Consider the following 27,330-nt stretch of genomic DNA (forward strand, 5'->3'; position numbering starts at 1 on the left):
ATTTTAGGTTGTAGTCCAACTAATTTCCCCTCCCAACTCCAAGCAAAGGAGTTTTCCACACATAGATGACTATCTCACCTCAAATATCACACATTAAGGGCACCCTCCTAGCAAACTATTGTGGCCCCCTACGACTCTCCTACACCCCAAGGATTGGCCCTAAGATGTGTTGCGCTTGAAACATATAATAGATCGTAACATGCTCCTCTCTTGATATTTATCGTTCTAGGAAATGGTTTATAACCTCACATAAATTTTTTCCAAATAATAAAATAACTACCCTAACCTACAACTAGAATTTCTCTTCCACTCCACATGGGTCAATGGGTTCTCTTCAAACAATTGCTATGCATCCAAGAGATTTATTATGATACCATGCTTATATGCATATGCAATGTATAATGTCATATGGTGCTTAGACAATTCTAACTAATAAAATAGTCACGTGACATGCGAAACCATTCTTTTCATGATTTATTATACCATAGCGTAGTGTTAAAAAGATGGAACAAAGCTAACCCATGCTTCCACTCCTTTAAATATTTGGTAAAATCCTAAATGCCTTACTATATTGCACAAACATTTAGTTCTTCATTGAAAATGTGAAAAATTTCAGCATTCATTTCATGTCTATACCTTGTATTATCGATTTTTATATTTTATGTATCATTTTACATAGAACCTACCCTTATCTAGCCACTTTAACACAAAAGTAAGCATAGATTGAGGCTAAGCCCCATGCCCTATTGCTCACTACAGATTTATCAATGTTCTCTTAAATTTTTCTATTTTTTAAACCTCAAAAATATATATTTTTAAAATCTTAAGTTTTTATTATTTTTTTCAAATATTATCATAATTATAATAATTATCAAACTGTCATCATATTTCTTAATTTTGTAGATTTTACATGACTTGAATAATTGATTTTTGTATTATAATAACCACAAATTTTAAAATTGTAGCTCTTGAATACAATACATATTACTTCCATATTAAATTTCACCCCATATGCATCCCAATTCCATGATGAAAACATAAATAGAATTAGATTTCCTTTGAATTCGAGACTTACCATAAAATATTCCTAAAAGTTGCTTTATTTTTTATAATTTTGGAGTTTCTTGGGGAGTTTGGTGATGCTCCATATAGCCACTAGCAGCCATCTTCATGTTCCTACGCTCCATTTCTCACATCATATTATGTTTTGACACCCGTTTTCCCTCACTCTCTCAATCCATATGAACAACAATTATGGTAAGAGAGAAAGAGGAGAGAGAGACACTAAAAACTGAACTTTTGAAAGAATGCATCATTCTGAGCAATTTTTGCAATCCTTTGAAGTGAAGAAATTCAGGAATCCATGGCCAAGGTTGCTCCCTTCATCTCTATTAGTTGTGCGGAATGCTATTTTTGGAGAAATGAGGAGGTGCGCTAAAAATTGCACCCCCTCCCTCCCCTCCCCCACCCCCAATCACAAGTTTTTAGTCATTTTAGGCTTCTTAAGCTTAACTACTCAAATAATTGATTCATGTTCTTTGCATTCACATTGCTGACAACAAGTGGTTTGGCTAAAATCAAATGCCCAAACAAACTCATATTCGAGAGTTGAAAACATGGCTATGTTCTTGGTGTTGTTTTCTAGTAACTTGACCTCTTGGACACTTTTTTTGGCTTTTGGATCAAGTAGCTTCTTTGTAACGCGAAAGTTGCACCTCTTTAAATGAACCGTCTACAAACTTCAATTAACAAATGAACACTTCCAACGCATTCCGAGGCACGTGCTTTTGCTCAGAAAACTCTAGCATTTTTATCACAAATACTTCTTTTTCCGCTTCCATTTTGGTGCCTAGTCGCACCTCTCAAAATTGTGGTATGATGGAATCCTACTTGGGAAGAGAATGGACATCTCTTCTACAAGAGTCTCTTGGTGCAAGGTGAGTATGTCAATACACTTTTCCAACTGTGTCTTCAGCCTTAGTGGTTCATGTCTTCTTTTGCTTCAGCGTGACTAGATATGATGATGCAGCCGCCCTTGCAAAACTGAAGGCTAAACACCCTACTTCTAGTCCTTTCTTATGCTGACTAGATATGATGATGCGGCTGCCCTTGCAAAACTGAAGGCAAAAATCCCTACTTCTAGTCCTTTCTTATGCTGATGGTATGGAGCTTCGTGTTGGTAGTTGTTATTTAGCGAGTGGTGATTGAAGACAAGCCTCTCTCAACCCAAAAACGAGACATTAAGAAGTGCCGATTAGGGAATTGACTTTGTCAATGTAAAATGTTTCACAAACACAATTTGACCAACACATGAACACAAACAAACAATTATGCCTCTTGTAGCTTCAAGTACTTAGTAAAATCAAACATAAAGTAGAGCAATCGACAAACTCTAAAATAATAACACTCGAGTTTGGGGAAAAAAATCGCTATCACTTCATACCTGTTTTGGAGTTGTTACAATTCTTCGAGCCTTTAACATCTAATTTTTCGCAAGCTCGACCAACACACTTGAGCAACCATACAGTTGTATGGGACCCTCCTCTCTCTTCTCTCCCAATACAAAATTGTGTCAAAAAGGAAGGGCAGGGCCCTTTGCACTTCAATGTCTCTTCCTTTTATATGTTCTTCCAAACATCACGTCGAGCTTTCAAAAAACCTAATGCCTTCCATTCATTTTAAGCTTTTTTTTAAAAGCTTGAGACAATGTGAACACTGAAAAGCCCTATTAAGACTTTTTAAACATTTTAAAAGCTGTTCAAAAAGCTTAAACTGTTGTGATTTGAGTCACCATCTTTCGCGTTTGTATTTGATGCCAAGTTCTCTGCAGTCTTCATTGTTGCCATGATCACCCTGCGTTCAGTTTGACTGATGCTATCAAATTATCTTCATCACGTCCACGAAACAATGATTCATGGAAAATTGTCAATAAAAAATCACAACATTCGTGGATATCACCATCTTGAGAGCAATCACACCATACTTCATTTTTAACTTCACGTTGTCTAAACGGAGAATTTCCGCTTCATCAATGACTTTGTCCTCTTTCTTGCTTCCGTTCAGGATGTTTTCCCCATATGACAAGCATCTTTACACACACACACACACACACACACACGTCTTCCTTGCACAGCCCGCCCGCCGCCGGCCATAGGAAAGAAAACACATGCCATTTTTGATGATGTCCACAATTGTTCCTTACACATGCCATTCATTGCTTTAACAATAATCTTCTGCTTGCACCATAGTTGAATAGTATATAGACCAATATACTCCAACCACTCTCATCGAGAACCCCATAACTTCACTATACAATACCTGACCTTCCTCTCTCTTTTTTTGTGCTAGTTTTCAATGAAATTTCTTCACCCTTGAGCTTTCTTTGGATATACATACTTTGTCTTTCGCAATGCAATGTGTCCTAGCGAACATACTTTGAAAATGTACACCATGCTCAACCATTCATGATTTAGGAAGAAATGCAACATCGAATCCATGCTATGCCATCAAATAAGCGATGCCCCACACAAAAAGATGGATGCACTAGAAAATAGTGCCTAGCCTACCTACAAGTGCCCATGTGCCATGCAAAATGCAAACACAATTCCTTGATTGAATTGAATCCTTAACCTCATCTCTCAACACTCAAGAAGAAAAAAATTGTACTCCACTCCACCCACCCAAAATCTCACTATCTCTCAGGAAAATAATGATCCTCATGATGTTGACCAAGAAAACAACCCATCTCATAGCTACTAGTGGCATCCTTCGTGACCCTCAAACTCACCCAACCACCTTTCCCACTCAACCAGCTATTCCTAACTCGGTGATGAAAATCCTAACTTTTGTGCATACAAGAAGAAACAATGTGTGCACAATGAAATGCTTTCTTAAGTATGAGTGCATCTAAGATTTAATGAGTTGGCATCATGTCGTGCTAGTGCTCAATGATGGTGCAAAATGTGCATCAACCCAACCCATGGCATGGAAGTATTTGATAAAAAGTAGGAGACGACCCCCGAGTGCAGTGCATTGAATAATTGCAACATGAAGTGCTTGTGATCCCAAAATCCATGTGATGTGTGTAATAGTCTTGGTAAGAAATCATACATGTTTCAAGATGTTCCATAGCCAAACTCCAACTCCAACTTGTCCAAGGAAACACCAATCTCAACCAAGGCTATCAAGTTTCCACGCTCAAAATCCAAACAAAGTGACTAAAACAAATCCAAAGTTAGACAAACACAAAAAATCCAGCTATAAAACACAAAACAAACAGCCACGTAAATAACTAAGTTAATAAAAAATCCTACCAAACTAAAGTTTTTCTAGGGGTTTTCAATTTTTGCGAAAACACTTGACATTGTCTCATGACCACAACTAAGCATCATTGTGCCATTAGCACCCTTTGGGTAGCCTACATATCACTCCATTGTCTCACACTATGCCATTGTTCTAGCTCATCACATAGCCATGCCATCCAATCTATAGCACCATCCATTGTTTAACAAGATTCTTACTGGGAGGAACTACATGTGGGTATTTGCTTTGTCGGTCCCTATTTGCTCATTAATATTACCACATTTTTGCATCTTAGCTATGTGGTCATCTCACCTTGATGCATTTGTTGAATTGGAATACAACTTTCACTTTTACACCTAGTGGGTGGTTATCCACCCTTCCCTCTTTAACTCCATCAGTTTAGTTGCCTTATGATTTTTTTTGTACATCTTTTCTCCTTTTTTCTATGTTTGTATTGACATCTCTTCTAGTCCTCTTCTTGTTACGCTTGCAAGCTAGGACACTTTCTAGCGTTCGTTGTTGCAGGGGGAGAAATATGGCCATCGATTTTTGCATTTTTTAATAAAGGAAAAGGTGTGGTTTGTATTTTATGGTTTTCTTTTTCTTTTGTTGAAATTTCTCAAGATATGATTTTCCTTTTTAATGTGTAGATGGCAACACCAATCGATCTAGTTGTGACATGCCTACATTGGTGCCCATTAAGGACCCTCACAATGACAATAAGATTGTAGTCACGATGGAGAAGTTCAAAGGGTTTAGTTTGGAGACCAGCATGTGGAGTTTTGGAGTTTTGAGTTTTCACCAACTCACCAACTTGGAAAATATTATTTAGCTATCTTGAAACTAGGGAGTTGGTGGCTAAATGTGGGCTAAAAGACTATGTTAGGGAAACCAATGGGCATATTCACTTTAGCAATTGTTACAACTTTGTTCGAAATTATGATCCTAAGACTTGAAAAAGTGGGATGGTATATTTGGTAGAAAAGGAACATAAAAGGTGGGATGGTGGCACTCTCTCCAAAATTGGTAGAAGAAGCCTTAGGTCTCCATCAAGGAATAGGAAAAATGGTAAACCCTTTAAAACTTCTCTATTAGGTCAGCGGTGGGCAATGGAGTGATAAGCCTAATGTCACCCCAAATGGATTGTTGTTCTTAGCCATAAAGGAGGATCTTAGGACCAATGGCATAGGTTTTTCATACCTTTTTAGTTAGAATAAACCCATTCCTCATATAAGAAGGATACCCAATGGCTTCATGGAGGATATATTATCTAGTAGGATAGCTAAGGGAGATCTAAATGATTTTTGGTTGGATCAAGTTTGTGATTCCCTTGCCAAGGCACATTGAGCTCCTCCCAAAACTCATGGGGAGAAGCTTACCACTTTTGAGGTCAAATTATGCATGATCAACTATGGAGGTGCTCTCATTAAGGTCATCATTACAGCCTTAGGACTCTCAAAGCCATTATAGGTGGCCCATAAAGTAGTAGAGCACGGTTAAATGAAGGATAAAAGACCAAGGGAGGAAAAAGAGGTAGGTACTAAGTAGTCACTCAAGAAGATGAGGCAAAAGGAGATTAAGAAAGGAAAATATCAAAAAGAGCTCCACATGTCCATCGAAAAGCCTTTGACAGATGTGCAACACATGAGAGAATCTCTCTAGAAGGAAAGGGAGGACATGGCCATAGCCATGTAGGAATCATATATGAAGAAGATATAAGAAATAAATTACTTGGAGAGCAAGAGACTCTAGTAGAGGAGAGGGGAAGGCCATAGAAGAGAAATCATTGATTGGTAAGGAAGATTTTTAGATGCTCATGACCACTCTTCAAACCATGTAGGCCAAGATCAATGAGTTGGAAAGTCACTTACCAATAGGAGAAGCAACAACGTGACAAGTCTACCACTAGTTCAAAAGAATGCACAAAAATAACATAAGTAAATTTGAGTGACCTTGGCACACATAAAGGAGATAGAGAGGGAGAAAAAGTTTGCAAAGAAGAGAGAAAGCCTAGTTGAGGATAGAGAAAGATTGAAAATAGAGAGAGAAATATAGGAAAAAGAGTGAGAAAGGAGAGGAAGCCATAAATGTTGAGCAAGAATCTAGATGAAGAGGATTCGAACTACTTGCATGCATGAATGAAAAGTTAATCATCTTACATATTATACTCATGCCAATAAGAGTTTTTACCCTCAAAAACAAAATGAGAGCTTATCACAAAGAATTGCTCAATGAAGATGACAAAATACTACTCTATTATAACAAGGTATAAAAGAATAGGAGCAATATGAAGCAATCTTCATAAACTTATTGAGATTAAAGGAGAAGACCAAGCCTATGACCATATCTATATCTATGATAAGCCATAAAGATGAAGTCTTGGTCACAATATCTTCATAAAAGTCATCTACAAACTATGAAGAACAACATGCTGTCTATTAACAGTCCCTACTATAGTAAAATTGAGATAACTTTTGATGGACTTCTCCGATTTGAGTGTATCATATGTCAAAAGGAATCTCATGACATGTCTTTCAGTTTATATAGACAAGTTATCTCTAAAAATTGATCAAGTTAAAAACTAATCTAAAATAGTGAGCTATGCTATGTAAAATGAAAGAGGAGCTAAATATGCTTATTCTTCAATCAAAAGTGCCTCTTGAAGGTGAGAAAACTCCTCCACTATAGATCACGATCTCCAAGTAGCCTCTTTTGAAGGTAAACCAACCTTTCCATTTAATAAGATATTCCATTATAGATCTAGTACAAAGCTTCTTTTCCCGCTTGCCAATTATCATCTTATTGATATACTGAATAAGTCCTTGTTCATCCATTGGTGGTGGTAACTTCTCTACATAATCCACTTATGAGCCAATAAAAGGTTTCTATTGACTCGCATGGAAAACATTATGGATCCTGGTAGTAGAAGGAAGCTGCAATCTGTAAGCCAAGTCTTCAATCTATTTAAGGATATTGTATGGTCCATAATAGTGATGTGCTAATTTGTTGTTGGAACCATTCTTTAATGAAAGATACTTAGACTTGGGCACCCTCAGAAGCACTAACTCCCATTCTTGAAACTCTAAGGGTCTCCTCTCTCCTATGCATAGAGTTTCATCTACTCTTGTGCCTTCTTGAGGTTCATCTTGCATTGATGAAGTAGGGCCTTCATTCTTTCTAGCTCTTCCTTTCCTTGGAGATTAATCCTTTCATTGAACATAATTATGGGGGACGAGGGGGGGGGGGGGGGGGTACATTGTAACCATACAAAGCCTCGAAAGGGGAAATTCCAATACTTGCATGAGTGGTATTGTTGTAAGAAAACTCAACTAGGTGTATCCAAGTATCCCATGCTTGCTGCACATCATGGAAATAGTGGAAAAGATAAGTCTCAAGATATTTATTTACTTGCTCCATTTAACCATCAGTTTGAGGATGATAAGTTGCGGATGGAGCCAATTTAGTCCCCATAGAATTGCAAATAACTTGCCAAAAATTGCTCATGAATTTTGAGTCACGATCATGAACAATGACTTGAGGAAGGCCATGTAATCTAAACACATGTTCCATAAATAGAATTGCCACTTGAGATGTTGAAAATTGCTCATGAATTTTGAGTCATGGTCATGAACAATGACTTGAGGAAGGCCATGTAATCTAAACACCTACTCCATAATTTGACCTGCCACTTGAGATGTTTAAAATTGTGACTTTGTAGGGATGAAATGAGCTGCTTTTGTCAACCTATCCACCACCACATAGATATTGTTCCATCCATTCTTGCTTGTAGGCAAATCACTAATTAAGTCCATAGTGATGTGCATCCATTAGCATCTAGATTAGGCAATGGTTGCAGTAGACCTCTTGGTTTATGTGTGCTTTCTTTGTTTTGCTGACACGAAATGTAACGTGATACAGAATCCTTCACATCCCTCCATAAGTATTTCCAATGAAAGCTTTTAAAAATCCCATCATAGGTTTTAAATACCCCTAAGTGACTAGCTATTGGCAAAGAATGCATTTTCTCCATGATCTTCTACTTGAATGGGGAAGTATATGGAATAGTAATCTTGCCATGAGACCATGTGAGAATGTTCTTAAGCTAAAAATGAGAATTTTCCTCCATTAAACCTTGCTGTAATTTTTGAAAAAGATGGTTGAGTTCTTCATCCAAAAGATACGCCTCATGTAATTCTTCAATCCAATCATGATGAAGTTTAGTCATAGAAGATACTCTACAAGCCTACATTCTTAATAATGAATCTACCACAATATTATCTTTGCCTCCAATGTGGGTAATATCAAAGTCATAATTCTAGATAGTATCTACCCACCTTGCTTTGGAGTAAGATTAGACCACGTAAGAAAATAATTGAGTACCCTATTGTCACTCTTTATATAGAATTAGTCGCCCATAAAGATAGTGGCTCCATTTCTTAATAACACACGAGATAGCCAACATCTCCTAGTCACACATTTATTTCCATCTATTTGTCACTCAACTTGTGACTTTCAAAAGTTGACCCCATACTCTTGAAGTAGGACGATACCAATACCCATCTACTAGCATCACACTAAATGGTAAATTCCTTTGAAAAATCAAGGAAAACTAGAATAAGTGCTAAAGTGAGCAACTCCAACAAATTGAAGCTATGATCAATAATGGAGTCCCACAAGGATGTTTCCTTTTCAACCTATCTATCAGTGGTATTGCTATAGTTGCATAATGTTTGATAAACCTTTAATAGAAAGAATACAGACCTCTAGGAATCCATGAGTGGAGTGGTATTAGTGGGTATTGGCCATTCATGAACATGCTATACTTTCTTTGATTCAGCCTGAATTCCATTTGAATTCACTCACAATGTGTCCCAAGTACTCTACTTTAGTTTGAATAAAGGCACACTTTGTCTCTTTAGCAAAGAGTCTATGCTGCCTCAAAATATCAAACATCTTTCTCATGTGGGATAAGTGGCTCTCCAATTATTTACTATATACAAAAATATCATTGAAGAATACTAATATAGATTTGAAGAGTTCGTCAATCCAAATGGCATCACAAGGCAATGTGATAAAGCCTTGTATCAATTCTAAAAGATGTCTCTAGGATTTAGCTCATCACCTATCTCATCTTGATTTGATGATAAGTCGACCTCAAGTCTATCATTGTGAAGAACTTATCCCCCTTAAGGTCATCCAGGAGATCATTAACCCATGGGATAGGGTACCTATTCTTGATGGTAATCTTATTCAAATCCTTGTAGTCAATACACACAGAAGTTGCCATCTTTCTTCTTAACTAGTAGTACTAAATAAGCATATGGAGAAGAACTAGGTTCTATGAATCCCATCTCCAACAAGTCCTTGATTTTCTTAGCCACTTCTTCTCTTTCACACTTTGAAAGCCTATAAGGGGGTTTGTTGATAACCTTTGAGTTGTGGGTTCTAGATTAATAGGATGATCAATTGCTCTTTTTGGAGGGAGACTAGCGGACACTTAAAATAAATCCTTGTACTCCTCCAATAGAGATTTAAGGGGCTACATCCTCAGCTCAATTCTTAGGCCGATCTATGGTTTCTTATTGAGATGCAAGATAAAAATTTAAGGATTTCATCCCTTGATAAACTCTTAGGTTAATGTATGGTTTACTTATTGAGATGCAAGGCAAAGATTTGAGACCACTTCTAGAACTCTTTCTTGAGTTGCATAGTAGTGATAAGCTAAAAAATTGATGTATGCTGAATCCCACTCTAAATATACTAGCTGTCCATCACTCACAAATTTCATGTACATCCACATGATCTACTTCCATTGGTGGTGGGAGCTATGTCAGGTCTTCTGGAAAAACATTTGTATATTCTTTAGCCAAGATGGTTGATCATTGCCTTCACTATCCTACTCAGCCTTGTTGAGTTTAATTAGATAGAGAGGTAATCCTTTCTTCAGTCCTTTTACTATTCAAGAGACTTTAGCTAGCTGAACCTTAGGGTATGGATATCCCTTTGAGTTTTGGAATGTGATTCGACCCTTTCCACAATGGATATGGGTATTATTTGGAATTAACCAATCCATTCCTAGCAAACACTCATAAGCCCCGAGGTTCATAATTCAAAAGTTCATTTTGGAAGAATTGCCACCCAAGCTAAATTCTACCTTGCTAGTTTGTTGTGTTGATAGAACTTCTTTGCCATTTGCTAATTCCACAAGCATTCTAGGTGTGTGAATAGTGTTTATGCCTAGCCTTTTTGCACATTTTGGTGATACGAAAGACTAGGTAGTTCCATAGTCAATTAAAATCCGAAAGGTTTTACCTTAATAATCTACTGGTACTTGAATTACTGAGAATTGGCGATTTGGACCCTTCTTATTAAGAGTGGTGTGTACTCTATCTCTTTCCATATCAGATTCCATTATGGGGTCTTTATCATTATTGATCTCCCTTAGGTTTATTCTAGTAACCTTTCCCTTGGCATCTTGGCTTTGCCCATGAAATTGCTGACCTTAGCCAAGCTTCGGGCATTGCCTCTTGAAATGTCCTCGTTCCTTGCAATAGAAATACCTTGGAGTCTCATTGCTCATTCCTATGGGTATAGGATTCCCACAACATTTGATTTGGCCTTCTTCGTCTTGTTTGGTTGGTACTATCCTTGGGCTCTTTTTGCATAACCTTGGAAGTTGCCCTTATTTTGATTGTTTCTATTCCAAATTTTTGCATTTATTGGCATTTCTTCAATCTCTTGAACTATTGGAGCTGCTTGAATCAATGCATCTTGTGAATCCGATGGTCTCATTGATTCAAGACGCGTATTCAGGGGCGGATTTAGACCAGTGAAACATCCATCGTAGGTGCATATTTTAGAAGTGTTATGAATTGGAGTAGTAAGCTTCTCTTCTAGGCTTAGGTTTAAATGCTTTAGATTGAAGAACTCGTTCATTTTCTAGGCTTGAAGGAAGATATCTCCCACGCACATCGTCCTTAATTTTGTCCCAAGTGATAGTGCCTTTGGGCATTCTTGGTCCTTGCACCATTGTTTCCACCAAAGACGGCGGGCATCTCCTATGCGTTTTAGTTTGGCGATCATGGCTTGATTTGATGGTGCAGTCCTTGCAGCAATGAAATAGTCTTTCATAGATTCTATCCATGTTTTTGCTTCAGTTGGAATGTCCCTCCCTTTACCATTAAACTCTGGTGGCTTGTACTGCTTGAGAAGAAAATTCTTCTCTTGGGCTTCTGTAGTATTGAGATTTGGGATGATGTTATGAGAATTATGTAATTTTATGATTAATTTTCTTTCCAACCATATTCAGAAAAAAAAGATGTTCACTTGCTTACTCTACCTCATTAATTTAGGAGGGAATTTATGTACTACTCGTCCTTCCAACAATGATCAAGGTTTATACTTCAAAAGAGAGTTTTATTTTTTTAATTAGGAAAAAATTCTATCTACTATTTTGATTTATCAAGGAGACAAACGGATGGAAAAAAATAATCCAATAGGAAGGGAATACATTATTTGAGTAGTTTGAGAGCTCATATTATTCTTGGAAAATATTTTTCTACCACAATCTAGGCATGGCATTGTGCTACATCCATCGCATAGTAATTAGGATTATGAGAATAGATATCCAAAAATCTATATTTTAGAGGAAGGTTAGGTAATCCATCTTTCTTGTAGTTTCCGCAACTAGAGCATCCTACAACCATGACTTGATCAGCCAGTATAATCCTTGTAACTTCCTCATAGATGTACTTGTTTAATTTGACATGCTGCCCTCTAGTGAACATGTTTGAGTTTACTTTGGCTTCATAGAAGAGATAAATCTTGGCAACCTTAAGGGCTTCCATCCACCTTAATCTCTTTAAATTATTCTAGAGGTAAGCAAGACGGTTTGTGTCAATGTAACAATACCCTCTGCTTAACATCCATTGTCTTTCGTAATACAGGGGTAAAGGATCGTATATCTGATCTAATATCCGCATCATCTGGTTTCTCTAGCTAAAGCTAGAGGAGTGCATTGCAGACATAAACATAACTTGGAAAATCAAGAATCGTTTCCAAGGTTCTTTTTTCTACCAGAAATCAAGAACATATATCAATAAGAAAAGGCTTCACTACTTAAGGGAAAAGATAGTTTATGTTGTAAATATAACTAGTTTTATTTACTTGCGTCGTGTCCTACATCAACGTGTGCTCTGATACCAACTATAATGTGCCGCTCAAGCTTTTCTTGGCAGTATGTTCTTAGTAGCCCATCAAGAGATGTCTTAGAAAGCGCCATCCGGGGTTTTGATAAAAACCTCGGAGTTTGCTAACTAGGCTCGCTTGAGTCTACCCTGTAGTGAAAGTTTTGGCCACTTCCACAAGAATCGACTTGATTTTTTTTGTCAAATCTATTACTAGCAGCTAATTAGTATTAGCAGACTCTAAAGTGATGCGAGTCAGGCTTTCTAGTTTCTAATAGTCCATCAAGTGCGATTTTTTTTCCTTAGAAAAGCTCTCGGCTAACCGAGACCACCCATCCATAGGTTTGGATCCGCCATCCTCCCAGTTCCCTCGAGAGGGTAGTTTTAGTTACCTAATTACCTACCACTTTAGGTTCAACATATAAAAACAGCTTCTTTGAATGATCTTCTAATACAAATTCATTGCACACCCTTAATTCACGACACAAAAATAGAGTAAAGCAATTCCTTCTTAATAGTTCTTTTAAAAAAAATGACATTTTATAAATACTTTTTATTTGAAGGTAATATTCTCTCCAATATCCATTCCCCAACTAGTATTGAAACTTCCAGGATATAGTTTGGAAATCGAAGGTTAGTTGGCACTTCGTAAGAGCCTAAGGAGTTTGTGACCAAAGCCCCCTAGTATCCTTACCTCCTCTTGCCAATTAGAGTTTCCTACAACATGACATTTCATGTCATGATTGGTCTATTCTCACTAATGTGAAACAAAGGAGAAGAATCCCTTGGAGTAGGTTTTATTCACGCTAGCCTTGGGGAGGTCTATTGCCATTAGGAACACTATCTTAGTTGGTGTTATGTGCTCACCAGAATACTGCCTCAATCAGTGTTCTGTACTCACTCATCTATCTTTTAGCCTGATGATTTTAGAAAAGATTAGTACCTAGCTTGCAATCATAAACATCTTTATTTCAAATGCATTATACTTAAACTTCTAATAGGTTTGTTTCCAAGATAAATCTTTTCTTTCCAAAAATTAATAACATCGAGGCAGATTAGCATAAGTGGTAAAATAACTTCGAGACAAATTAGCATAAGTGGCAAAATAACTTCGAGACAACTTAGCATAAGTGACAAAATAACTTCGAGACAACTTAGCATAAGTGGAAAAATAACTTCAAGACAAATTAGCATAAGTGACAAAATTAATGTGAGTGGCAATACCTTTCAATAGTCTTCCTAGACTTCCTTTTCCTTGGGGATTAGTTTGGACTAAATTTAAGCAAGAATTTCATACTTGAGGATAACTCCCTTGGAGTTTCATGGGTCTTTGTTTGCAATAAAAGAAAATCTTAGCTAGTTTAATTACGAACAATATCATTTGGCAATTGCATCTCAAGGTCTCTTATATATTGAGTATTAGCGTTTGTGATTACCTAGCGGAGATTTCGTTCGATCAACACAAAAATAAAAAATATTATATATTTTAGGGGAGATAGTACCTTCCTTGTACTCGCTTACATTCATCATGTACAGTCCCAAGTTACCCCTTGGAATTCGCGGTTAAGAATTTCTCAAAGAGATTATATACAAGAATCAAATAAAATCTTATTTTACGCATGTAGCTTTTGTTGTCTATTCATGGGACAAAGGCTTGCTATAGCTGTTTTCATTAAAGAAAATTAGTACCTAAGGATTCATGATGGGTGTTTGGTTGATGGTATTCACGGCTTTGTTTGTAATCCCCGCACTCGACATTCCATTTGTAGTAATTGTGTCTGTAGCATTATTGGTAGCTCCTACCTCTGCGACCTTCATAGATTTATTCTTCGAGGCCATGGTCTTTAATCACGAGATCACAAAAATGAGAATTTGGTGAAGGATCTTGGGGTAATTAGATTGAGAGGGGGAAAAGGTAATCACCAAGAATTTCAAGAAATTGAGAAGAGTCTTGATTCCACAGGGGAATAGGATAGAAGGGATGGAGAAATTAAATTTGAGAGCTCGGGAGTATCCTCGTTGTCTTCTTGACGAGAAATTCCCATGTTCGCGCTTCTCTTGCCCTACTCCCTCTTGCTCTATACTCCTAAGAAGGGTCCCTCCCCTCTTGCTCGGAATGCCCTTAATAACTCCCCATGCCTCGTATTTATAGCTAAATTGGAGAAGAAGGGTTGTGGCTAAGAAGAAGAGCTATTTATGGAGGGGATCTTGGTAAAATTAGGAATCTAAAGCTTCCAAGATGTAATTTGATGTTGGCAATTTGATCTTTGAGGTCCAGAGAGGCTGTTAGAGATGCCATGACGGATTCATCGGGCTCTCGGATGGTCTTGCTTCATCCCAAGCCTCTCGTCGAACTAAAAAGAGAGGAAGATTACTGGAATTAATTGTTGAATCCCTGGAGCTGAATTCAGGATTTTAGGTACAAAATTGGAGAGACCAAGATTGGGAGTTGAAGGCACCGTTTTTTTTTTCCAAAAAAAGAGGAAGGGGAGGGGTATGGCTTGATTGATGTCGTCTTCTTCTTTTCTTTTCATTCTCTTAAGCTTTTTTAAGCTTCTAAAGATTAAAGCATATGTAACTTGTTTGAATTGCCAAGTTTAAAATGTGTTCGATCAATATTCGACTTATGGCTTCTAGCTCTCGTTCGTGTGGTATCTTCTGTGAGGGATGGTTATAGTCTTTGTTAATTCGAGAAAATGTCCGGTTACGATCCTTGGGTCTTTTTGCTCAAGATATTCTCTATTTAATGATTTTAGAGTTCTTGAAGTCCATTCTGTGAGAATTCGGGAAGATTTTAAATCAAAGTTGGGATATCACACCAAGATTCCACTACTTTATTTTATTTCTTAATGTACTGTCATTAAGTGTGGGAAAACCCTTCAAAACACAATGTAACAAAGTGAATTCTTTGATCCTCACTCCTAGGGGATATATCAAAGTATGACTCCAAGTTTGCAATCCATTCCTCTTGTTAACCTCAAATTGGAATGGCGGAAAAATAAAGGAAAAAGTGCAAAAAGAACGAAAAAAGAGCAAAGGTGTAGAGGTAGCCTCTAAAACTAAACTGAGGCAAAAAGAGCAATTTTAAAGGAAAGGTGCCTCAAAAACTCTAAAAACTCTTGTAAAAGAGTGCAAAGCTCCCTCCTGTGCCACTTGTAAAAGAATAGACGGGTATAGGCCTAGGGCATGAAGTAAGAAGAGGGAATTAGAAAAAGGGACCTTGCCACAATGACCGGTCATGTAACATGGGATGGGCGCCCATGGGGGTTTTAGGGTTTGTATATATAAAGTTCAAAAAGTGAATGAAAGCTCATTGTTTGGTGTATGGCTAACAAGAGTCCTCTCTTCTTCCCTTCTTCTCTTCTTCTTGCTTGTTGTGTGTGCTCTTGAGGGAGTAAGTGTGAGAGTGTGAGGGAGTGAGTGAGTGTGTGGGAGTGAGGGATCAAGAGGGTGAAGCTCTTCACCATCTCCTCTTCTCTCTTCTTCTCTCTTCTTTTCCCTTCTCTTGCCTTGCACGTGGCTATGGTGAATGGAGCTTGGAGATGGAGGAAGCTTGAGGATGCTTGAGCTAGCATCTAGGATCATGGAGCTACCAACTTATGTGAGGGAGAAGGCAACTCATTTCGGCATCAAGGTAATCTCACTACACCCCGAGAGGATCGATAGCGCATTAGCTAGGTGAGAGATAGCCATGAGAGCTTAGTTGGAACACTTGAAGCAATAAGTGATCCGTGGGTCTTGGCGGTTGAGCGAAAGCTCCCACATTTTGGTCCTGTTGGTCGGAACCAACGGATTCAAGCTTGAGCCCTCGTGCGCCTCATATCGAGCATCGAAGTAAGGGAACCGGAGCTTGAGGTAGGTAGAAAGTTTGGATCTTTTATCTTCAAAATAAATAAGTATTTTGGGTTATTTTGCTAATTCGATGATTGGAAAAGATGGAGAAATCATTTCATTTTTTTGCCTTGAACCATTGTTGCATTTAGAGTAGGTTAGGATTAGAAAACTAGATAGGAAAAAGTGTAGGGTTTGCTGCTGTAAAACAGGGCACAAGTCATGCAAAAATGGGAAAAAAGAATGCTTGGGATGTTAATGTCGGCAAGTGAGTGATTGGGGACATCAAAACCTTACCCAGGAAGGGATTTAAGAGCCAAGGGGACAAGTCATGCAAAAATGGGAAAAAAGAATGCTTGGGATGTTAATGTCGGCAAGTGAGTGAGAGAGAGAGAGAGCGAGAGTGTGTTTCTAGCATTGATTCGATTCAATCTTGCCATTGAGGAGTTCTCCGAAGAAATTAGGTAGTCAGGACCTCCCTGTTAAGTATTCGTTGTGATCTGGAAGGCAGCGTGCTCAATGGTTGTGCGGATCGTAAGATTCGACGAAATCATTCTCGATGCGGCCATTGTCACGCATGGCTCGGCCCGTCCGAGTGTTGGTGATTCTAGGCCGAGTCCCAGAATCGGCCCTTGACCATTCGGCCCACTCGACTTGGCCCACTTGACCATTCAGCCCACTTGACCACTCGGCCCTCGGCCAGACGCCTTTCACTTGGCCCGTTCGAGTGAAGCATTCAAACCAACTTTAAAATTCGGCCCTCGGCCCTCAGCCCACTCAACTCGGCCCACTTGGCCACTCAACCCTTGGCCCATTCGGACTAGTTACTATTCGGCCCTCGATCGAATTCACCATTCGGACCAGTTACCGTTCAGCCCTCGGCCCATCCGAGTGAATCCACTTAGCCTACAATTCCATTCAACTCTCGGCCCGCCTCGGCCCGTCCGAGTGACACACTCGACCCCTGCAACTTGGTTGAGTTGGGCCAAGTCAAGATTTTTCTAAATTCTTCGGCCGTGTACCCTTCGTGAGTACCCGCAAGGCGCGGATCTTGATTCTGGCTTAAGGAATAGGCAAATTCGAAGGACACGGTCACTTAGCAGCTCGAGTAGGCTATTGCTAGACCCAGAGTCCTAGCGACAGCTAGCTGAGCCAAAGATCTTGAATAACCCAGAAACCGATACAAGACAGCCAGACGCGGGTCAACAAGTCTATCAGGCCTAAAATGAAGCGAGAGAGTGTGTAAGCTGCTTAGACACTTGTTTTTCGCACTCACCCTGAATTTCTGCACCTTGAAGTACACTTAAGGACAGTTGAAAGCCTGATTGAGCACAAGTGCACAGGAAAGAACACACACATATTGAGTAGAGGTAAATTGAGGATTGGATGCAATAAGTCAAGGAACTCACTCAAATAAACACCTCAAGAAACCCACCATTAGGAGAAGATCCCAAGACATAGATGGATAACCAAAGTACAGAGTAGGACCAAGAAAGCGGCACTAGAGAAGTGGATCTAACCAACCTGATCGACAGCTTGGTGGAGCATGAGAATGCGATCATGTCAGAGGAAAGCTCAGACCGCAGGCCAAATGAGGAACTTGACTTAAGAGTTTTTCCAGAGGCGATTCAGTACTGGTAACCAGCTATGATGCGCACACTCGGTATAAGCACTGTGGCAGAACAATAGAAGCCATCATAACAGACTTGGAAGAGGAATGGAAGCTAGCCCACAAGGCACTGCAAGGCATAGTGAAATACAACCAAGACTAGTGTACTAGGAGCTTAAGGTAGAACACAGAACTATGTGAGGTATAGTGGGTGCTGAACCTGGCAGGTGGAAATCGGACCGATCACGAGAGAGCCCTGGAAGGAGACTTGACATTGAGTGAGCTTCTCACGAAACGATTGCTTGACAACACAGCAGCAGAGTAGAGTGCTACATCACTAGTGACATCATTACTAACAGGATTAGGAACAAACCAAGGCTCTAAGGGCTAGTCTAGAATCCCAATTGTTACAAAGCAACTAGACAAGTACCAACCCCAGGACAACCCACATAGCTTTGTAGAGCAATTTGAGCAAGACTTGATCAACGCTCTCAAGCATTTGGGCTTTGCTTAGGCGACAAGGGTAGGACTTGGTATATGAGTCTAGATGCGGACTTTAACGGCCTTCAAAACCTCTTCATCAAGAGATTCACCGAGCTCGAATACTCTGACAATTTGCTAGTGAAACTGATGAATGTCAAGGAGAAAGAGAAAGAGGACATTCGTGACTATGTTACCCACGTGAGGAGCCTCTTCAAGAGAATCCCTGTGGGCAAATGACCTACCGAGAGAGCGGTGTCCACCGTATTTATCAATGGTACGGAGTGAGGAGCTATATAAAGCCTTGGCAGGCAACTCGAGCTTGCAACGAGACTTGATAGCTAGGGTGTTTGAAGAGGCCATTTGAGTGGATGACTAGCTAAAAGAGCAGAGCTCCAGGAGCTCAAATTCAAAAGAGACCAACTCGCAAAGTTCAGAGAGAGCATTAGCCTCTAGTGAATGATCAGGTCCAATAGTCTAGGACAAAGGGAAAGCCACTGAGACAAACCAAGACTTGACTGGGGTAAAAATGGAGATAGCCAAATTCCAGGATATGTTGAGACGACCAACCCGCCTGCACATCCAATGCATGTATTGTGGCGGAAACCACTTGCCAGTCGAGTGTCAAGACCCTAGGTTACAACCTTGCGCTAATTGCGGCAGATTTGGTCACGACATTGTGCATTGCAGATTACCAACAAGACTCACGTACTCACAACCCTACAGTTAGCCATATCTAGCGAGTAGACCCCCCAACAATTCTTCAGAAGGGGGGCCCCAATGGCCCTTCCTGTGCCTAATGACATTAAATTGGCTGCTCCTAGAATGGACATAAACCCTACATGTATACCAAGATTGCCTAGTCCCTACATGACTCATCCACCAACTGACGCACCAGTCCACTATGTGGAGGAGCCAAATGAGGAAGAGACTTACGTATACCCATATGTCTCGCACAACAACGAGGGCAATGAAGTCCTTATGGACTATCGACCAATACTGGTGATGGTGTTAGGAAGAGGCCGAGGTAGAGGCCTAGGAGGGCAGACGCAGGATCCAATCATATGTTGGACTTGCGGTCATCCAGGGCACGTCTCATCATGTTGTCCTGAAAGGGAGCAACCAAATAGAGACAAGGCAGACCTAAGGTGCCTAGAGTGCGGAATCACTCACCTCTTTGTTGACTGTCCCAAGTGAAAACCACCCTCAAGTTTAGCCAACATGCCATCTGTCCCATTGGGGTTGTTCGGTGTCGAGAATCTCGATGGGGAGGCCACACCTATCCCATTCCGTGTCATGACCCGAGCACAAAGCAGGCTGGCATATCGTTGCCAGATCTGAGCAACCTCGATGCAGTCTCGATTAGGAACAAGAGCCGTAGAATGAGAAAGAAGAAGCCCAAAGCTAAGGTCACGCTGAAAACCAAGACTGTCATTATTGCGCCTGCTGAAAAGAAGGTCATTGACGTCAAGGCAGAACCCTTAGTGCCTAAGACGGCCGAAAAGGGAAGTGTTAGGGTAGGGGCGTACCCGCATTTGAAGTGCCAACTAGAGGTTATCGAGAAAGTGAAGGAATGGGTAAGAGAGGCCCAAGAGCACCTAAAAGATTCTGAGCCCATCCTAGAGGATGAGATCAAAGATCTCTGCAGCATAAGCACGCCAGTCTCACCCCCTCGACCGAAAGCAAGAGATGCAACTGCACCACAAGTGGTACCACTTAGGCAAAGCCTCGATGCTATAGGCTAGCAAAATCAGTCACGGCCATTGGTCAGGACAATCTAGAATAGGAGAAAGACGAGCAGCCACCACCAACGACCTCCTTACCATGCTGGTGACTACCCCTGTGACGTTGAGCAGCCTGGGAGACCTTCTTAGGCAACATTCCACCCTATGGCAAGACCTAAAGCAGTGGGTTGAAGGATCACGAGATCAAGATGCCGTAGACCTACATGACTGTGACGCAGAGACACAAATACCGAGCCTGACGCTGCACTCTATGCCTAAGTCCTTGCACGTTAATGTTTTTTGGGAAGGCACCGAGACACATGCAGTCTTACTTGTCTTAGCCCTGGGCAACACAACTAGAAAGGGGATTGTAGACACAGGAGCGGGGGTTAGTTGTACTAAGCCACACAATGCTTCAAACGTGGGAAAACCCACTTGTAGAGACCGCCAGGTTCAATGTCACACTAGCAAATGGTATGAAAGTGAAACCATTCGGGGTACTTAAAAACTGGCCAGTGAAGATCGCAAGCCTTTAGTTCTCAGTCGACTTTATAGTCATGAAGGGAGTTGAGTACAATATCCTATTAGGCCGACCCTGGATGCGCAATGCCAGAGTCATCGAAGATTGGGGTAATGGGTTCATCTTCCTTGGCAATAGAATGGAAGCTGTGAGGGTAGAGATAGACACGTGGAAAACCTCACCAGTCAACTTGGATGCCATCTCCGCGATGCTTAAGGGTAATGCTCAGGTTAAGAAGTCCTATGGGCCCTTGACCAAGTATATCCCATGCCCGGAGGATGAGCGAGACTGGATGTACGTCCTTTCTACAATCGGCATGCCATTCTTAGGCCATGAAGCATACAAGCTAGCCATTAAGACAGTTGGCAGGACAAAAGACACACCCTCCATACCAGTCTACATGATGGTAGGAACCCTTTGTGGGCGACCTAAGCCTGTCACATTCCAAGTGCTAATTAACAAGAAGAAACTCCAAGAGATTCTGGAGTATTTGACTGGCACGCTAGCTAGCAATCCAGCAGAAAACTTCAAGCCACTCCAAGACCTGCTAGACAAACCAAGGTGGCAATGGACCAGGGTGCATGACTTAAACCTCATGTACAATTGAGCCCTAGTCTCTGACCAGAGACAAGAGATATGCCAAAACCTAGGAGATGATGAGTAGTCGAACAAAGATGATTCCAATGATGAGTATGAAGATTGTCATTCTTTCAGTGACGAAAGTAAGGGTGAGATAGACACGGTGGAATACGACACTAAGGGATGAGAAATAGAACAGATACAAGCGGACTCCAGGCCACAGAAAAAGGGTGTCTTTAGGATGTAACGAGGGGTCATGTGTATGGATTGTGACTGTATGTGGTTGGAACACATAGGAGCCATAGATTTCGAACAAGCAGGCCTAACCCAACCAGGTATGACACGAGTGCTTAGAACAGAGTCACCCTTTGAGTTGCGATCACCAGGAGAAACCACCTTCTCTATCGAAAATGGTGAGTTTGATTCCGAGTCAGAAGTGAGCTCAGATAGCGACCCAAAGATACCTAGACCACCATCCAAGACCAGACGCACCAAGGGGGACCTACCCGTTCACCTGAGGCGTAGAAGGTTGAAGGAAGATAGGACAAAATAGCCTAGGGATGCACAAATGGAAGAGCAAAGAAAGCCGCAGGATCTCCTGAGGAGATTTATGAAGTTCAAGAAGGGTGATAGGGTAGTAATCCTGTTGGGTGCCAAACGCTAAGGGAAAACGAGTGAACCCATCAAGGGACCAGCCAAGGTCAAGGAGATGAACCTAGCAAAGGAAGGGGAGACACACCGACCGGTCTTAATTGCTGATGACTTGACTGAGGAAGAGGATACAAGTCTTGTTGCTCTCTTGCAAGAGTATATAGATGTGTTTGCTTGGCCCTTGGAGGAGCTTAAGGGGGTATATTCGAGTGTAGTGACTCATAACATACCCATGACGCTAGACGCAACACCACTCAAGCAGCGACCATATCCGCCAATGAATCCAAAACACGCTCGTGCAGCCAAAGAGAAGATTGACAAGCTGATGAAAGCAGGATTCATTTATGAAATCGAGCACACGAACTGGGTGTCGTCCATAGTCATAGTGATGAAGAAGAATGGAAAGATTAGAGTGTGCGTCAATTACAAGAAGGTGAACACTGCCACTAAGAGAGACAACTACCCATTGCCGTACATCGAGCACATGCTCGAAAGAGTGGCGGGCAAAGAGGCCTACAGCTTCTTGGACGACTTCTCCGGATACAATCAGGTGCAAGTGCATCCTTCTTGCCGACATGCATAAGATTGCCTTTGCCATTGAGTGGGGCATCTTTGCTTACATGGTCATGCCCTTTGAGTTGACTAATGCCCCAGCCACCTTTCAACGCCTCATGTGCACCATATTTAAAGACATGCTTCGCAAGGAATTAGAGGCCTTCATGGATGACTTGTGTGTTCACTCAACTTCGCGAGAACACTTAGGCAAACTTTGAGCACAGTCTTTGAGTGGTGTCACCTATATCATCTCTCCTTGAACCCCTTAAAGTGCCAATTCTGGGTGAAACATGGATGCATCCTAGGGCACGTGGTGTCAAAGAATGGCATTGTCACTAACTTCTTGAAAGTCAGGGTTATTGTTGATCTTTTGTCCCCAATCAACTATAAAGGAGTTCAATGCTTCTTAGGCCATACGGGGTACCATCAACGGTTTGTGATGAACTATACATTGATTGCCAAACCTTTGTACAAGCTGTTGATCGTTTTCAAATGGACTAAAGCATGTCAACGAGCATATGAGGAATTGAAAAAGGCTTTGACTACTGCACCGATCCTACGAGCCCCAGATTGGACCATTACCTTCCATGTACATATTGATGCTTCAAAATTCACCGTGGTGGCAGTATTGTGCCAACCTGGCGAACACAACCTCGACTATCTAGTGAGCTTTGCTAGGGGACAACTCACTGAGACTGAAATGAACTACTCGATGATTGAGAGAGAAGGCTTATCCATGGTATTTGTTGTAACAAAGTTTCGGCATTATCTTTTAGCTATGCCTTTTACTTTCTTTGTGGACCATCAGCCTTGCTCTATCTAGTGAATAAACTTTGCACTACATGATACATAGCTCGATGGCTCATTCTTTTTTAGAATTCAACTTCTCCATGGTTGTATGGAAGGGAAAACAACACTACATGGCTGACCACATGTCACGCATTCCCATAGGAGAGGCCGCTGGACAAGGCATTGCCGATGAATTGCCAGACACCCATCTGTTCAACCTTTCCAGTGAAAGAGATTTATTCAAGGCTGATCTAACACCATACTGGGTAGATGACATCCTCCAAGTACTAGAGTATGGACTGCCTGAGCGACCAATAGAAAAGGCCTGACTTAGGTGACTTATCCTCAAAATCCAACCCTATCAGTTGATAGCAGGCCAACTATATAGGTTAGGGCAAGACGGCCAACTATATAGGTTAGGGCAAGACGGGTTAGTACGTAGATGTATATGCGAGCATGAGATGCACGATGTGCTCACAAAGGCGCATAGCGGGATTGCTAGAGGACACTTTAGCAGAGACACAACAGCCCGCAAGGTGTTGCAGTCTCAACTGTGGTGGCCCACGCTTTTTTGCGATGCAGCACGATTTGTCAAGCATTGTGACGAGTGTCAGCAAACAACAAAGGTTCCAATTCACAAGGATCAAATGGAGTTAACCCTAATCATTGCACGACAACCCTTCGAAAAGTGGGGAATTGACTTCATAGGACCCATTAGTCCTGCGGCACAGTACTTGCAGGCCAAATATATCATTGTGGCCACACAAACTACCTAACGAAATGGGCGAAAGCGAGAGCAACACAAAAAAATGACACTGGAACGACTGCCAAGTTCTTATGGGAACAGGTGATCTCACGATTTGGTTGCCCCATCGAACTAGTCAGTGTGACCATGGCACGCACTTCATCAATGAAGTGATAGCGCATCTTCTATCCACCTTTCTGATCATCCATTGAAAATCCTCTCCATACTACCCTCAGGCAAATGGATAGGCAGAATCCACAAATAAGATCCTTGTAAATGTCCTGACGAAAGTAGTCTCTGCTTCGCGCAGCGACTAGGATAACAAGCTGATAGCAGCCTTATGGGCTTACCATACAGCTTACAAAATGGCTGTCGACCAGACTCCCTTTAGGTTAACCTATGGGACTGAGGCAATTCTACCTGTAGAGTTCTTCATTCTTAGCGTGAGAATAGCACTTCAAGAATGGTAGGAAGGGAAGGAGGCATGGACGCAACGACTAGTTGAACTTGAACACCTCTCGAAAACATGCCTTCTAGCCACTCATATGCTCATATGCAAGAAGGCACGACACAAGAGCTGGTTTGACAAGCATGTCAAACAGCGCGACTTTGAACAGGGCGACTTAGTGCTCTTGTACTAAGTTAAAGGACACAAGCACAAAATGAAGTTTAGAGGTCTTGGGCCTTTTAAAGTTCATGCAATCAGCCGAACCTGCAATGTTGAGCTCAAGTCTCTAGATGACGAGGCCATAAGCTTCTTTAATGGCAATCTCATTAAGAAGTACTACCCTCCCACGCATCCACTGCATGAGCCACCAATGTTGGAACCCCCTGTCACGATACGAGTCGCCACAATCACAAAAATTGGTGATGAGGACAAGGAAGCCGTAGAACCTGCATACCTCCACATCACTGCACTGCCAAGTAAACATGTGCTTTCAATGCCTTGATCGACGAGGGAGCAGACTTCAATGTCTTAACTCACGATCATTGGACCCAACTTGGTAAACCACCACTACAGCCCACTAATGCCCTATTAAACCCATATGGGGGCCACTCATACGTACTTCTCGACAAGTGTAGGACCACTATTGCTATCAAGTTTGAGACTGTACCAATGATCTTTTACATGTTGCTAAACACTAAAGGCGCAGGCATAGAGTAGCTGCTAGGGCGAACCTTCAAGAAGCAAACTCACTGCAATGTCGATTATGAGTCATAGCGCATCCACCCCACCATAGGCAACGTCCGTATTGATACAGCCTTCAACAAGGGCTATACAACCCCGTTGAAGTCCACAAGGCCACCGGTAGAAATACTTGCAGCCAAGTCTACCGAGGGGGTAGGGCTTAACCACCGTCCACCAAGTCTCATGGGCCACCACTCACAGCGGCAAAAGCTAAGGCCCAAAAACCTGAGTTTCAATGGAGGCCTAAACAACTGCAACCGCCGCCTAGGAGTAGAGGGTACGAGGGTAGCGTGAAGGTGAATCAAATTAAAACCAATCAAGATCAAGTAAACGCAATAGACACATAAGAAACGGGTAATGTAGGAGGAATGTCACAAAAATTTTGAAAAAAAAAAGTCTGAAGGGAAGAATCTGTATTGGATCTTAATGCTTTTATTCAACAAACATAAAATCTTTCTTTTCAGCAAATTCTTGTATGTATATTAATTATAGCACTAATGGGAAGTATGGTTCATGATAGGAACGAGAGATGTCGCAACAAGACTATGCCCACAGACTCCATGTCTTGGAGGGGGGTAATATTAACCTCAAATCAAAATGGTGAAAAAATAAAGGAAAATGCACAAAAATAATGGAAAAAGAGCAAAGGCATAGAGGCGGTCTCTAAAACTAAACTAAGGCAAAAAGAGCAATTTGAAAGGAAAGGCGCCTCAAAAACTCTAAAATATCTTGTAAAAGAGTTCCAGGCTCCCTCCTCCTATGCCACTTGTAAAAGAATAGACGGGTATAGGCTTAGGGCATGAAGCAAGAAGAGGGAATTAGAAAAAGGGACCTTGCCACAATGGCCGGTCATATAACAAGGGATGGGCGCCCATGGGGGTTTTAGGGTTTGTATATATAAAGTTCAAAAAGTGAATGAAATCTCATTCTTTGGTGTGTGGCTAACAAGAGTCCTCTCTTCTTCTCTTCTTTTTGCTTGTGTGTGTGCTCTTGAGGGAGTGAGTGTGAGGGAGTGAGGGAGTGAGGGAGTGAGTGAGTGTGTGGGAGCGAGGAATCAAGAGAGTGAAGCTCTTTACCATCTTCTCTTCTCTTCCCTTCTCTTGCCTTGCATGTGGCTATGGTGAATGGAGCTTGGAGATGGAGGAGGCTTGAGGATGCTTGAGCTAGCATCTAGGATTGTGGAGCTACCGACTTGTGTGAGGGAGGAGGCAACTCATTTCAACATCAAGGTAAGCTCACTACACCCTGAGATGATCGACGGCATGTCGGCTAGGTGAGAGATAGCCATGAGAGCTCACTTGGAATGCTTGAAGCAATAAGCGGTCCGTGGGTCTTGGTGGTTGAGTGAAAGCTCCCACACCTCTAGGTCAAAAGTTGAAGATGATTGTCAATTATACTTTGCCAATACAATTTTATCTCTTAAATCCCATTCATGGTGGAAAGGTTGTCGTACCATAAGAGACTAATCATTGGTACCTATCGAACCTCCAAAATTAGATGATGTTCTTCCATAGTGTGGCATTGAACTTTGTTGGTATTTTTCCATTGGCAAAGGACCTCTTGGGAATTGGGAATTGAATGCAAATACTTGTGAATTTCCCCCATTGATACTACCCATATAGTCCTCATTTCTTTGCAAAGTCTCTCCCACTTCAAATTGGCTATTGGCTATACCTCTACATCTAATAATACCCTGGTCTTGGGAATTAGAATTAATGGGATAAAGTGGAACTCTTGAATCATTGTTTGGTTGAACTTTATCTCTATTCTTCTTATTCCCTGTTTGGTTGAACTTTATCTCTATTCTTCTTATTCCCTGTTTGCATTTGTATCCATTGGGTAAATTGTGCAATAACTTGGGTATTGAATTCCATAAGATTATAGATTTAAGACTTCGTTTGAGTCATTGATTCCAGAAGTTTATCAATGGAACACTTCATTTGGCTACTTCTAGATATGACCATTTGTTCCACTCTTGAAAGCAATTCTACATGTCTATGAGCATGCCTAGTTTCATATTCACACATCATATTGTTGATGGTGGCAAGCTCTCCTGGCATTTGAGCCTCTTTAGAGCTTCCTTGGGATGAATTTTCTAGCATATAATCCCTAATTTGATTTGCATATTCCTCTTGAGCCTTATTTTTGCCTTTGTGACTTGTCATTTTGG

Source organism: Lygodium microphyllum, chromosome 21 (genome assembly GCF_053477565.2).
Source record: "Lygodium microphyllum isolate KBCC chromosome 21, Lygodium_microphyllum_v1.1.10, whole genome shotgun sequence".
In the NCBI taxonomy this organism is placed as follows: Eukaryota; Viridiplantae; Streptophyta; class Polypodiopsida; order Schizaeales; family Lygodiaceae; genus Lygodium; species Lygodium microphyllum.